Here is an 11,003-nt window from a genome sequence, read left to right as displayed (position 1 = left end):
TCTTCCTTCGGGAAGAAAGGCCCCAGGTTATAATCCTCAGACTTAAGCTCAGAATAAACTCACCCAAATTTTCACTGATAGATTGGTTATGGATTATTTTCGTCGCCAATAGCTTATTTCTTTTCAGCACCAAATAATATTCCATTGTCTGGGTGTACCACAGTTTATGTATTTATCCATTTACCTACTGAAGGACGTGTTGGTATCTCATTTTTTTGTACGATGTAGATCATCTTTTCATATGCTTATTGCTCATCTATATAATCTTTGGTGAGGTGCCTGTTCACCATCTTTTGCCCATTTTTAAAATGCAATGTTTGTTTTCTTACTGTTGTTTTAAGAGGTTTTTATTTGCATAGGTTTTTGAGATTAAAAAAAAATAAAGCCAGACATGATGAGCCCCATTTCTGTCTGTCCTGGTTTTATCTGTAAGGAGCTTGTCTTTGATGTGGAACTCAGACACCTGTTGGTCATGCAAGTAATGTCAAGGTGGTTGGTAATAGGTGCAGTGGTCAAAGCAGTTACAAGAAATGGCATGCAAGCATTGAACAATGTTTCAATCTGAAGATGTTGTCTCTAGCCCTGACACTTGATATAAGCAGCCCATCCCCATGTGAGTTTGTGGACCCTTCCCTGACTCCCACGTTAGCACAGTTAAAACTCTAAGAAGTCCTGGTGAAAAGAGTTGCTTAATTTAGTTTTAAATGCTGTTCCTAAACTTCTTTGACAAGAAACCCACTAACATGCCACAGAACCAATGCTCCACTGAACACACTTTTAGAAACGCTGGTGGAAACAGATATTAAACTCTGCCTTCAGCTCGCTGGGCAAGTCTTTTCTGCCTTGTGTTGAAATCTCTAATTAACCTAACAATGACCTTTCCTCAGTAAGCTGAGTGTTAACTGATTCTGGGAGATTGTGTCAGCAAACCAGAACACGACATTTAAAGCTTCATGTTTTTGTAAGGATTCCATCTGCTCAGAAGTCGCGCCATCCAAGCTACCAATTCCTGACAGCCGAGTAACTTGAATGTTTTCCTTGTTCTTTGTTCATTTTTTATTTTTTTATTCCTTATTCATTTTCTATAAAAACTTGCTGTTTTCTCCCCTGCCTCACGGTTCTCTGGGCTCTTGAGAATGCAAACTGCCCGCTTCATGAAGTGTTAAATAAAGTTTGTTTGTATCACCTAAATTGTCTTGTTTTTTAAAAAAAACTTTAAACAATTTGGAGGAAAGGTTTGGCATGCATTGAGGACTTATTAAATCTTTACTGAATCTAAGGACAAGGAAAGATCACCTGACCTCCATATTCTTGATCTTTTCAGGAAGAGAAAAGGGGCCAATGTCCCCTTTATTGTGAGTCGGTACTACTATAAATGCTAATTTCCTTTCACCCCCATGACAATCCTGGCATTTATTGGATCATTAGTTGTTCATGACTCTGTTTTTTCTCTAAAAGATTTAAGTTATATTGATAACTTTTTTTGAAATTTTCCCAGAAGATTGAGAGGACTAAATTCTCTCTGTGGAAATCTGGAGTGAGAGATTTGGGAGTGGAAAAAGCAGGTTAAAATAAATAAATAAAGGATTGAAATGCTAAACAGAAAAGGTATAAACATCCTGGCATTTCTGTTTTAATGACGCTTTGATTTTCTTAACTTTGTCTGCTGAGCGAGACAGAGATCGATCAAGAGCCAAATTCTTGTTAGGGTCCAAAACTCCATGTAAAGTTTCAAGTTATTTTGAATGTATATATAAGTGTGTATGGAGGCCTCTAAAGTATTAAAATGAAGGGTTTCTATGATACTTAAGTTTTATTGGAGACTAAGGTAATTGGTTCTGATTTTGTACAAAGCTGTGAATAACAATTATGAACATTTAATGAGCCGTTATTATGTGCCAGGCATTATGTTATATTTAACATGCATTATTGTATTTAAGCCTCACAAGAACCCTGTGAGGTAGGAAGTATTATTATTCTAATTTTATAGTTCTGGAGCCAGGAGTGGATCTTGCGTTCCTTAACCACCATGCTACCTGGCCTGCTGGGAAGAACAGTAGTTTCAGGAACTGCCTTGGATTCGATCCAAGCCGCCTGCCTTTCTGAGAATGAAGCTTTCTTAATGGCTTGAATTATCTGTTAATTCCTTACTTGAATTCTGTATGGCCTTTTAAAGAATTGATTAGCTGCATGGCCGACAGGCCACGGGACAGAGATCTGCCTGGCATGATTTCTGGGACATCTGATGAGAGCACAATGTTCCCAACTGACTTAAGAGAGCTAAACCGGGTAGAATTTATGATTTCCCTCACTTGTATATAGTTTGACTTTGAAATGCTCCTGCATTATAGTAAAACTAAGTTGTTTCCTCAAAACAGTTATATGTTCCGAGCCCAGTGGATTGGGTAGGAGACGGTGGTATCACTGAAGAACTGCAGGTAGGATCAAGGTAAAATTCAGTGGCCTTTGTTAGAGAAATGTTTTCCAGGTAGTGTCAGTGAAGAATATACCTGACATCCATCGAGGATGAAATGGGTAGCCCTACCTCATTTATTTATTATGTCATTATCAGAAATCTTCTTGTGTGTTTGCTAATGTATGAATTATTTAGCAGAAATATAAATCTCTCACAAAATAATTAGAGAGTGGGTTTAAAATATAAACACAGTGAAAAAGGAAACCTGTACTTACACCTAAATTAAGATATAGCGGGGGCTGGCCTCGTGGCCGAGTGGTTAAGTTCGCGCGCTCTGCTGCGGGCGGCCCAGTGTTTCGTTGGTTCGAATCCTGGGCAGCGGACATGGGACTGCTCATCAAACCATGCTGAGGCTGCATCCCACATGCCACAACTAGAAGGACCCACAACGAAGAATATACAACTATGTACTGTGGGGGCTTTCGGGAGTAAAAGGAAAAAAATAAAATCTTTAAAAAAAAAGATATAGTGTATTTTATACTATTGGTGCTTGTTGAAAATTATGTGGGGTTAGAATGGAAAGTTAGGACTATTATAGTCAGAAGACCCAGGATGGCCATAAAAATACTCTAGTGAATATTCCTACTCTGGCCAGGTTTTGAAGAATCACCAGCAGAAAGAAAACCAGGAGTATTATTTTGTTGATAGCTCTGCTAGCTCTTGGTCCCCCAACGAAAACTTTGTTAAAGGTCTGGTTAAGAACATTTTAAATATTGGGATCTTACCATTCTTTGGCTGGCCATACAGAGAAAGTAAGATAAGAAGAAAGAATTGGATTTTTAAAAATCTTATCCACACAGATATATAGCAGAGGGGAAAGAACAGGAAGAGAAGCTGTCGGCAGGGTGTCCTGAGGACTTGACGTATTGTAGGTGACACCATCTATCCTGAGGTCAGAGGAGAAGGAGAGAGGAAGAGATGGATGAGAATAAAGTGTGTAGAGGAGGAAAAAGTTTTCCTCAACTCTCTTACAGTCCCTGGCTGGGTCTGAAAATTAAACCTACAAAAACAGATTAACAGGAGGGCAGCATAGAAATTTATTTAATATAAGTTTTATGTGACATGGGAGCCCTCATAAGGAAATGAAGATCTGAAGAGATGGTTAAACCTGAGTGTTTTTACCTTAGGTTTGATGAAGAGTGGAAAGTTGTGGAGAAATATGGGAGGACAAAGAGTATAAGCTAAGTGTAGTAAAGTGAGGGAAAATTTGCAAGACCTGTTCCTTTGAGTTCTTCTTGGTGTCCCTCCATCTTGGACATAAGGGTGTTCCCTTCCTCCAGGTGTAGGAAGGACACCTCTCACATGAACATCTTATGATCTGCTTCATGGGTGAAGGGTGGGGGAAGTTCAGAGAGACCTTCCTGCTTCTGTCATTTCCTCAAATTCTTTGGCTGAAAATACTCAGTATGCCAAGGTTCCACATTTGGGGGTAGTATGTTCTGAATCCCATCAAGAGAGGGAGATACGAGAAGGAATAAGAGGAGAAGAGGAGAAAAGAAGAGAGAAGAGAAGAGAGAGCAGAAAGAAGAGATGAGAAGAAAAGAGAAGAGAGGAAAAGGAAGGGAAGGCAAGGGAAGAAACCTCAGGCCTAAGAGAGGCCCTGATTCAATACACCCTGCATGCAGGCCTGAGGCGGAAAAGAGATGAGAGATGAAGGCCAGCATACACTGAACGATCATGTCTTGCTTAAGTCAGGTCACCACATGAAGGCAGGCCACATGTGAGGTCCCCTGACCACTAGTACCCATGCTGATCCATTCCTTGGGATTTAGCCAATCAGATTAGTATCTTCTCCTCCACTGATGGATAAGCTAAAGAAAAGAAGAAAAAGATGGGCCTACATATAGAGAGAAGGGATCGTATGACTTTTAAAAAGATCATTATGCTTACTCTAGTCAGAAGATCCAAATGGTATAATTCGTCAATTCTTTCTTTTTAAAAATTTGTCTATGAAGAGTTTACAGTTCACAGGAATGTAGAAGGTGAAATGGTATTTCTGAGTGTGCATTTTGAAGTATATTACCTTCTCCAGACACAGGGTGAAAATATTCAACCTGCCCACAGCAGAGGCCAATGCTGAGGTCCTGTTACGGTCATTACCACAACTGGCGAAAGTGAGAGAGAGGGGGGCACTTTGACTCACAGAGATAGATCTATATTCCAGATATGAGTTTACTTTCACTGCCTGCAGAACTTCTGCCAGCACTACCATTTTCAATCTTACAAAATACCTTATTTATCACCATAACATCCCATTCAGCATTGCCTCCAATCAAAGATTGCATTGTATGACAAAAGAGGAGTGTGATAATGGCTCACACCCATGAAATTCACTTCACAGAAGCAGCTGGCTTGATAGAGCAGCTAAATGGGATGGTGAGGGCATAGTTACAGCATCAGCTGGAGCTTGATTCATTGAATGCTGGAATACTGTGCTGGTAGATGCAGTGTATCTCTTAACCAGCAGACTATCCATAGGGCCAGCCCCACCATAAATATAATGCATGGGTTCAGGAACCAAGAAGTGAAGGCAGAAATGACTCCACTCACCGTTACACTTACCATCTCAGTTAATCAATTTTTGTTTTCTGCCCTTTGACCTTAGGCTTAGTGGGTTTGGAAATCCTAGTGCCAAAGAATAGTTTCACTGGAAAATATCTCCAAGTCTCCAAGAAATTGGAAGTGGAGACTGCCTTCTGGTCATTTTGGGCTTTTCATGCTGCTAAGCCAATAGGCAGAGAGGGAGTTACTTTACTGGCCTGAGTGATCAATCTTAATGACCAGCAAAAAATTCAGTTGTTACAAAGGTGGCAGAAAGGACTATAATTGGAACCCAGGGCATCCATTAGGACATGCTTTATTACTCTCTTGTCCGAGATATAATGTGTTGTAGAAGGCAGCTATGATGCAAACTTAGATCAGAGTTCGTAGCAGCTATGTTTTATGTTAAACAATTTTTTTCTCTTCCTTTTCTCTCTGGTTCCTCATTTGAAATATATCAATGTCAAATAACATTTTTTGTTTTAGGTCACCATACGAATGAATTGATCTCTCCCCATGATGATACTGTAGGGGAGGAAGACTTTTCCTCTACGTAATGTGGGTTCGTCTGGCTGGAGAACGAATTAAATTCACATGAGACAGAATAGCAAGAGAAAATTAAACAAAGCTTTATGAGGACCATGGCCCGGGGCCTTTCTTCCTGAAGGAAGAAAGGGCACCGAAGAAGTGGGGTGTACAGAGTGGTTATATACCCCCAAACAGGATATTTCACATATGATTGAAATGTCCCTCCCACAATAGTCACAAGATTGCCCTGTCAGCACAGCGATTGATGGACACAGCAGGAGGCAAGTCTATTGTCTTGAGCTGGGTGGTCACAGGTGAGTGCAGCAATCAGTTCCTAGCCTAAGGAAAGATGCTTAATCCTTAAAGAAATGCCAACGTTGGGAGGGGGAGTTGATCATAGGAGAATACCACACAAGTACAGTAAACAAAATACAGATTTAAGTCCTTGCCTTTGGCATTGATTAAGAGTTTCTAGAGAGAAGGTCATTCCCTTTCTTCTTCCTGGTACAGAGAGGGAGGCACATTTACAGATAGAGATTTCCTTTACAATGTAAATGTCTCCTAACAAAGGGCAAGCAAGTTCCACTCCTCAGAGCCTCCTTCCCTGTCCCAGTTTATCAAAAGCAATCAGCCTCAAATAATCCTCATGCCAAAGAGACATATCTTGGGGTGGCCAAATCCAGTCCCCACAATATGCTAGCTGATAGGACTTTGTACTTTGTGTTCAGCTTGCAAATTCTCCCCTAGACAAAGGACAAGAGTGAACACAGAAGAGTAAGAGGGACAGACTGCATTTGATATCTTATATTTTCCCCTCCAGATTCACTTTCCACTCTTCTCAAAAAACATTCATAGGTCTGAATGCTAGCTGGGAACTCCACATGAATATTGAGGCCACAGTGAATGATGACAAGAACCAATTACAGAATTCTTGCAAAAGATTGTGAGCCAGGAGTTAAAGGAGAGAAGGATCAGAATTTACCACCCCAAATGTCTCTCTTCGGCTTTATTATTTTTAAGAAGAAAAGACTCAGAAAGAAACATTGACCTTTCCCCTAACTGCCTAAAAAAATTTAAGACAAAAAGCCTATTTCAGGAAGGAGCTATCATCATAAATAAGTATAATGATAGACAGGGAGGAAGCTAGCAAGGCCCTTTTAATCAAAGTCCTCCCCAGGTCTCACTGTCTTTGCAAGTTATGGCAACCATTCACTTGCCAAACACTTGCTTTTTCTTCTCCATCTGAATTGCCTTCCTCCCCTTTGAATTCCAAAACTACTACCCCTAACATCCTCCTTTGTCTTTAACTGAAGTTGGTATTTAAGGTGAGGCTTTTGCCATTTTGGCAAGTTACTCAGTTTTCCTGGGTTTCTCTCATGTATACCTATCATTAAATTTGTTTGATTTGTCTCCTGTTATTCTTTCTCACGTCAACTTAATTCTTAGACCAACCAGAAGAACCTAGATGGCAGAGGAATATGCCTTCCTTCTCTACAAAGAATTTTGAGATTGAGGAGGAGAAACCAGGAGGGTGAGGGTGAAGGAAGTTATTCCATTTAATTTCAAAATGTGGCTTAGATAAATTAGGAGTTTTGTCTTTCTTACATAACAAGAAGTTTTGAACGTAAGCTCTCTGGACTGTTTCAATGGCAGTGTGACACCAACAGCAACAGGGACTCTTTTCCTTTCCACTAAACCATCTTTAGCTTGTGGCTTTTGTACTCATGTTGGTTGCTTCAAGGTTGCTCAATGCTGCGCTACTTCCAGCATCAGATGGACATTATAAGCAGGGAGAAGGGAAGGGAGGACAAATGTAGTAAGCTGTTCAATTATTCTGCTCTCTTTCCAAACACTGTCTGTCCAGGGAGATTGGCCAGTAAGAAGAGGTTCCTTGCCCTCTGGCTTCTGGTTGGGTTTGGCAGATAGAGAGCCCTGGAAGGAGATTGATGGAAGAGAAAAGAAAGAGATGGGAGTATATAGTCTCCTGGTTCCCTTTCTTTGAAGGCACGTCAAGCTGGCTGTGTCCTTCGATGGAAGGACACTGCTCCTCTTAGAGGAGGCCTCCCTTGCATGACTCTACTCTGGGTTCCAATAACCTGTTTCTTTGAAGAGGTTTAAGAGTCTGCATATGTGTATGTATAAAAGTTTTAAAATATAGTTTGGATACAAACCAAATGCCTAATAATGGTTTTCTTGGGAAAAGGAGGGGAAGGAGATTGGGAAGGGGAACAGAGCAGATTTGAATTTATTTGCAATGATTTATTGTTTCCTAATCATATATTTGTTTTTGTTCTTGCCTGAAAGTGTTAAGAGCCCCCTTTCTCTCCTGCTGCCATGGGTTACTGTACTATTCCTTGTGGTTTCCCTACTCTCTGCCTACACTTTTGTAATTAGTCCTTTTATAAGTAAGCCCTCTTCCAACTATCCTAATTTGAGTGTGCCATCTGTTTTCCTACTGACACACTAGTACTGTGTGCTTACAGTAGGCCAGGAAGGTTCTGGGTGCTTCACGTAGGTTAATTCGTTTAATCCAAAAATGGAGCTACGTTTATGAACTACATTTTATAGATGAAGTGACTGACATTGGAGAGTTTAAATAACTTGCCTAAATTCACACAGCTAGTAAATGACAGGGGCTTGGATTAAACCCGTGCAGCCTAGCTCCGGAGCCCCTGCTTCTAATCAGCATACAATGCAGACTCTCAGATTAATGATTTTGAATACACACTATGGAATACAATACAAAATTTACAATGAATGACGTAGGTAAATATGAATCATCATGGAGAGATCTCAAAAGTCTAAAGTTGAGGAAAAAAGAAAGTTTCCAAATCATTCCATTTTATATATGTTTTAAATATACAAATGTACAAAACTAGATTTAGATTGCTTATACATATATACGTATAGATGTAGATATATAGATGTGTATTTATATATAAAGTGGAGAGTTCACTAGACTGATCATCTGATAAGGTCAAAAGATTATTTTAATGGGGTTACTTGATCAACAATCTTGAGGAACAGGAGATGGTGTCTGAAAATGGAAAGTTTGGATTTGAGATTTTGGAGCTGGTGCAGTTTCTGGTTATGATGAAATCCTGAGTGAGTCCTTGGTAGAGTGAGAAAAAGCTGGTTAGAAAAGAGTTTTAAAAAGAATCCATAGGTGCAAATGTTGATTGGGTTACCGCCCACATCCTGATATCACAATGAATGATGACAGGAATCAAGGTACAGAGTGCTAGAGGAAGATTGTGAGCTCACACCCAAAGTCCTTGGAGAATAAGGAGAAGTTAGATGTTTTATGCAGCTTCAAATGTGGCTTAAATAAATGAGAAGTTCTTCAGGGGCCAGCCCGGTGGTGCAGTGGTTAAGTGCACACGGTCCACTTTGGCGGCCCAGGGTTCGCCAGTTCCGATCCCGGGTGTGGACATGGCAATGCTTGACAAGCCATGCTGTGGTAGACATCCCACATAAAAAAGTAAAGGAAGATGGGCACGGATGTTAGCTCAGGGCCAGTCTTCCTCAGCAAAAAGAGGAAGATTGGCAGCAGATGTTAGCTCAGGGCTAATCTTCCTCAAAAAAAAAAAAAAACTATTAAAAACAAAAAGTGAGAAGTTCTATTTTTCTGGCATAACCAGAAGTCTGGATGTAGGCTTTTCAGGCTTATACCAACAAGATCCTTTGTTCTTTCCTCTAAAGCATCTTTAGCTTGTGTCTTTTGCCCTCATGCCCGCTGCCTCATGGTTACCAAGACATAATGCCAACCTAATGCTACATACATCATCAAGTTGTCGTTATAGTCAGAAGGGAAAGGAGAGGGACCAAAGCAGAGTCAGCTGAGTCAGCCTCCCTTTCAAATGAGTTCCTGCAAATTCCATCCAGTGATGTCTGCTTCCACCACATTAGATAAAACTATGTAATTGGGTAATTTTAGCTGCAAGGGAAATTTAATTTTTAATTTTTTTTTATAAAGCTGGGCATATTGCTGCTCCATGCAGAATCCGGTTTCTATTTTGAAAAGAAAAAGAGAATGAGTAATGCATAGGCAACTAGTAGTATCTACCGTGTCCATATCCAGGGGATGTGAGTGCTAGAGGACAAGTTGATTTTGTGAGAGCAAGGAGGCTGATGAATCCTGAAGTCACAATGTATAGCAGGGAAGAAAACTAAATTGCCTCTTGATCCTGAAATCCACTGGAGATAAGGAAACAAAACAAAAGAAAATTGGCAAAAAAAAAAAATTGCAATTTTGAGGAGCAGCTTAATTTCAGTTAAGACCATGAAACAGTGGGAATGATAAGAGAAGAAGCTAAAGATAAGGAAAGTAAGTTAGTTTGTAAAGACAGAGCAAGAGAAGGGCTAGTGATGGTTGTGAGAGGAAAAGGGATTGGGTCAGAATAGTATGAGGTTAAGAGTTGATGAACAGCAAGGCTTTACTTCTGCAGGTGCCTAAGGTAAACAGGGACATGCGACATGATGATGTTGATCCCTAATAGTATCTCAGAGGAGGGTGTGTATTATTTGTGGCTGTGGTCTAGATGCTTGGGTTAGTGGCATGGTGCTTCCCAGGACAGCGGTCCCCTCAGGTTACATGTAGACCTATTGGGGAGCTATGAGGGAGTCTGCTCTTCAGGCTTCACAGGAGGTAAGGTGATGTATGGCAGCAGCAGGGCTGCTCAGTACAGCTGTAGAGGTTGTACACTGCACAAGAGCATGTGACCAAGAGAAGAGGCTGGGGGTGAAACTCAGCCAGTGCTCCACCAATTAAGCCATGCAATTAGATGTTTCATCCACCTGGAATGGCCTGTCTTTTCTAATTCTCATGAAGGTGGTATCCGTGGGCAATGCTATGATATTTGGAGGTATTGCCATTTATTTAATTAACTCATTTATATTTTCACTAACAGAGATTTACTGATACAAGCACGCCATCCTACACACTTCGGGGGAGCCAGGGATGGAGCGTGTTCCCTATTTAGCCTCAAGAAGCATAGACTATACTATGGACATAAGACACAAATTGCTGTGATCTCCCAGGTTCAAAGAGCCCCAGCACATTAGAAATGGAAGGGAACTTGGAGGTCGTCTATCCAAATCCATCCTTCATATGTGAGAACCAAAACTAAAACACTTGTGAAGAAGATGGAGATTAAGCATTGAAAGACAAATCCTCCATCCAAATGATTCTGCTTATTTTGTGGAAAGGGAATGAAGTCCAAGGCATTTTGGCTCAGAAAGATCAAGAAAAGCTTTGTTTTTAAAATGTCCTCCAGTGCTAACTTGGATAATATTTGTAGTGAGAACAGGACTTACAGAATGTTCTTCCAGCAGAAATTATTTGTGAGGGGAGGATGCTGTTCTCCAGGGAAAGGGACAGCCTTTTTAACAGCCACTACTGACCTTGAGGATAAATACGACGTTAGGGTAATTATACCAGAAAAACAGCTCTCACAGA

This window comes from Equus quagga, chromosome 13, assembly GCF_021613505.1.
Source record: "Equus quagga isolate Etosha38 chromosome 13, UCLA_HA_Equagga_1.0, whole genome shotgun sequence".
NCBI lineage: Eukaryota > Metazoa > Chordata > Mammalia > Perissodactyla > Equidae > Equus > Equus quagga.
Note: the sequence above shows the minus strand (reverse complement) of the source record.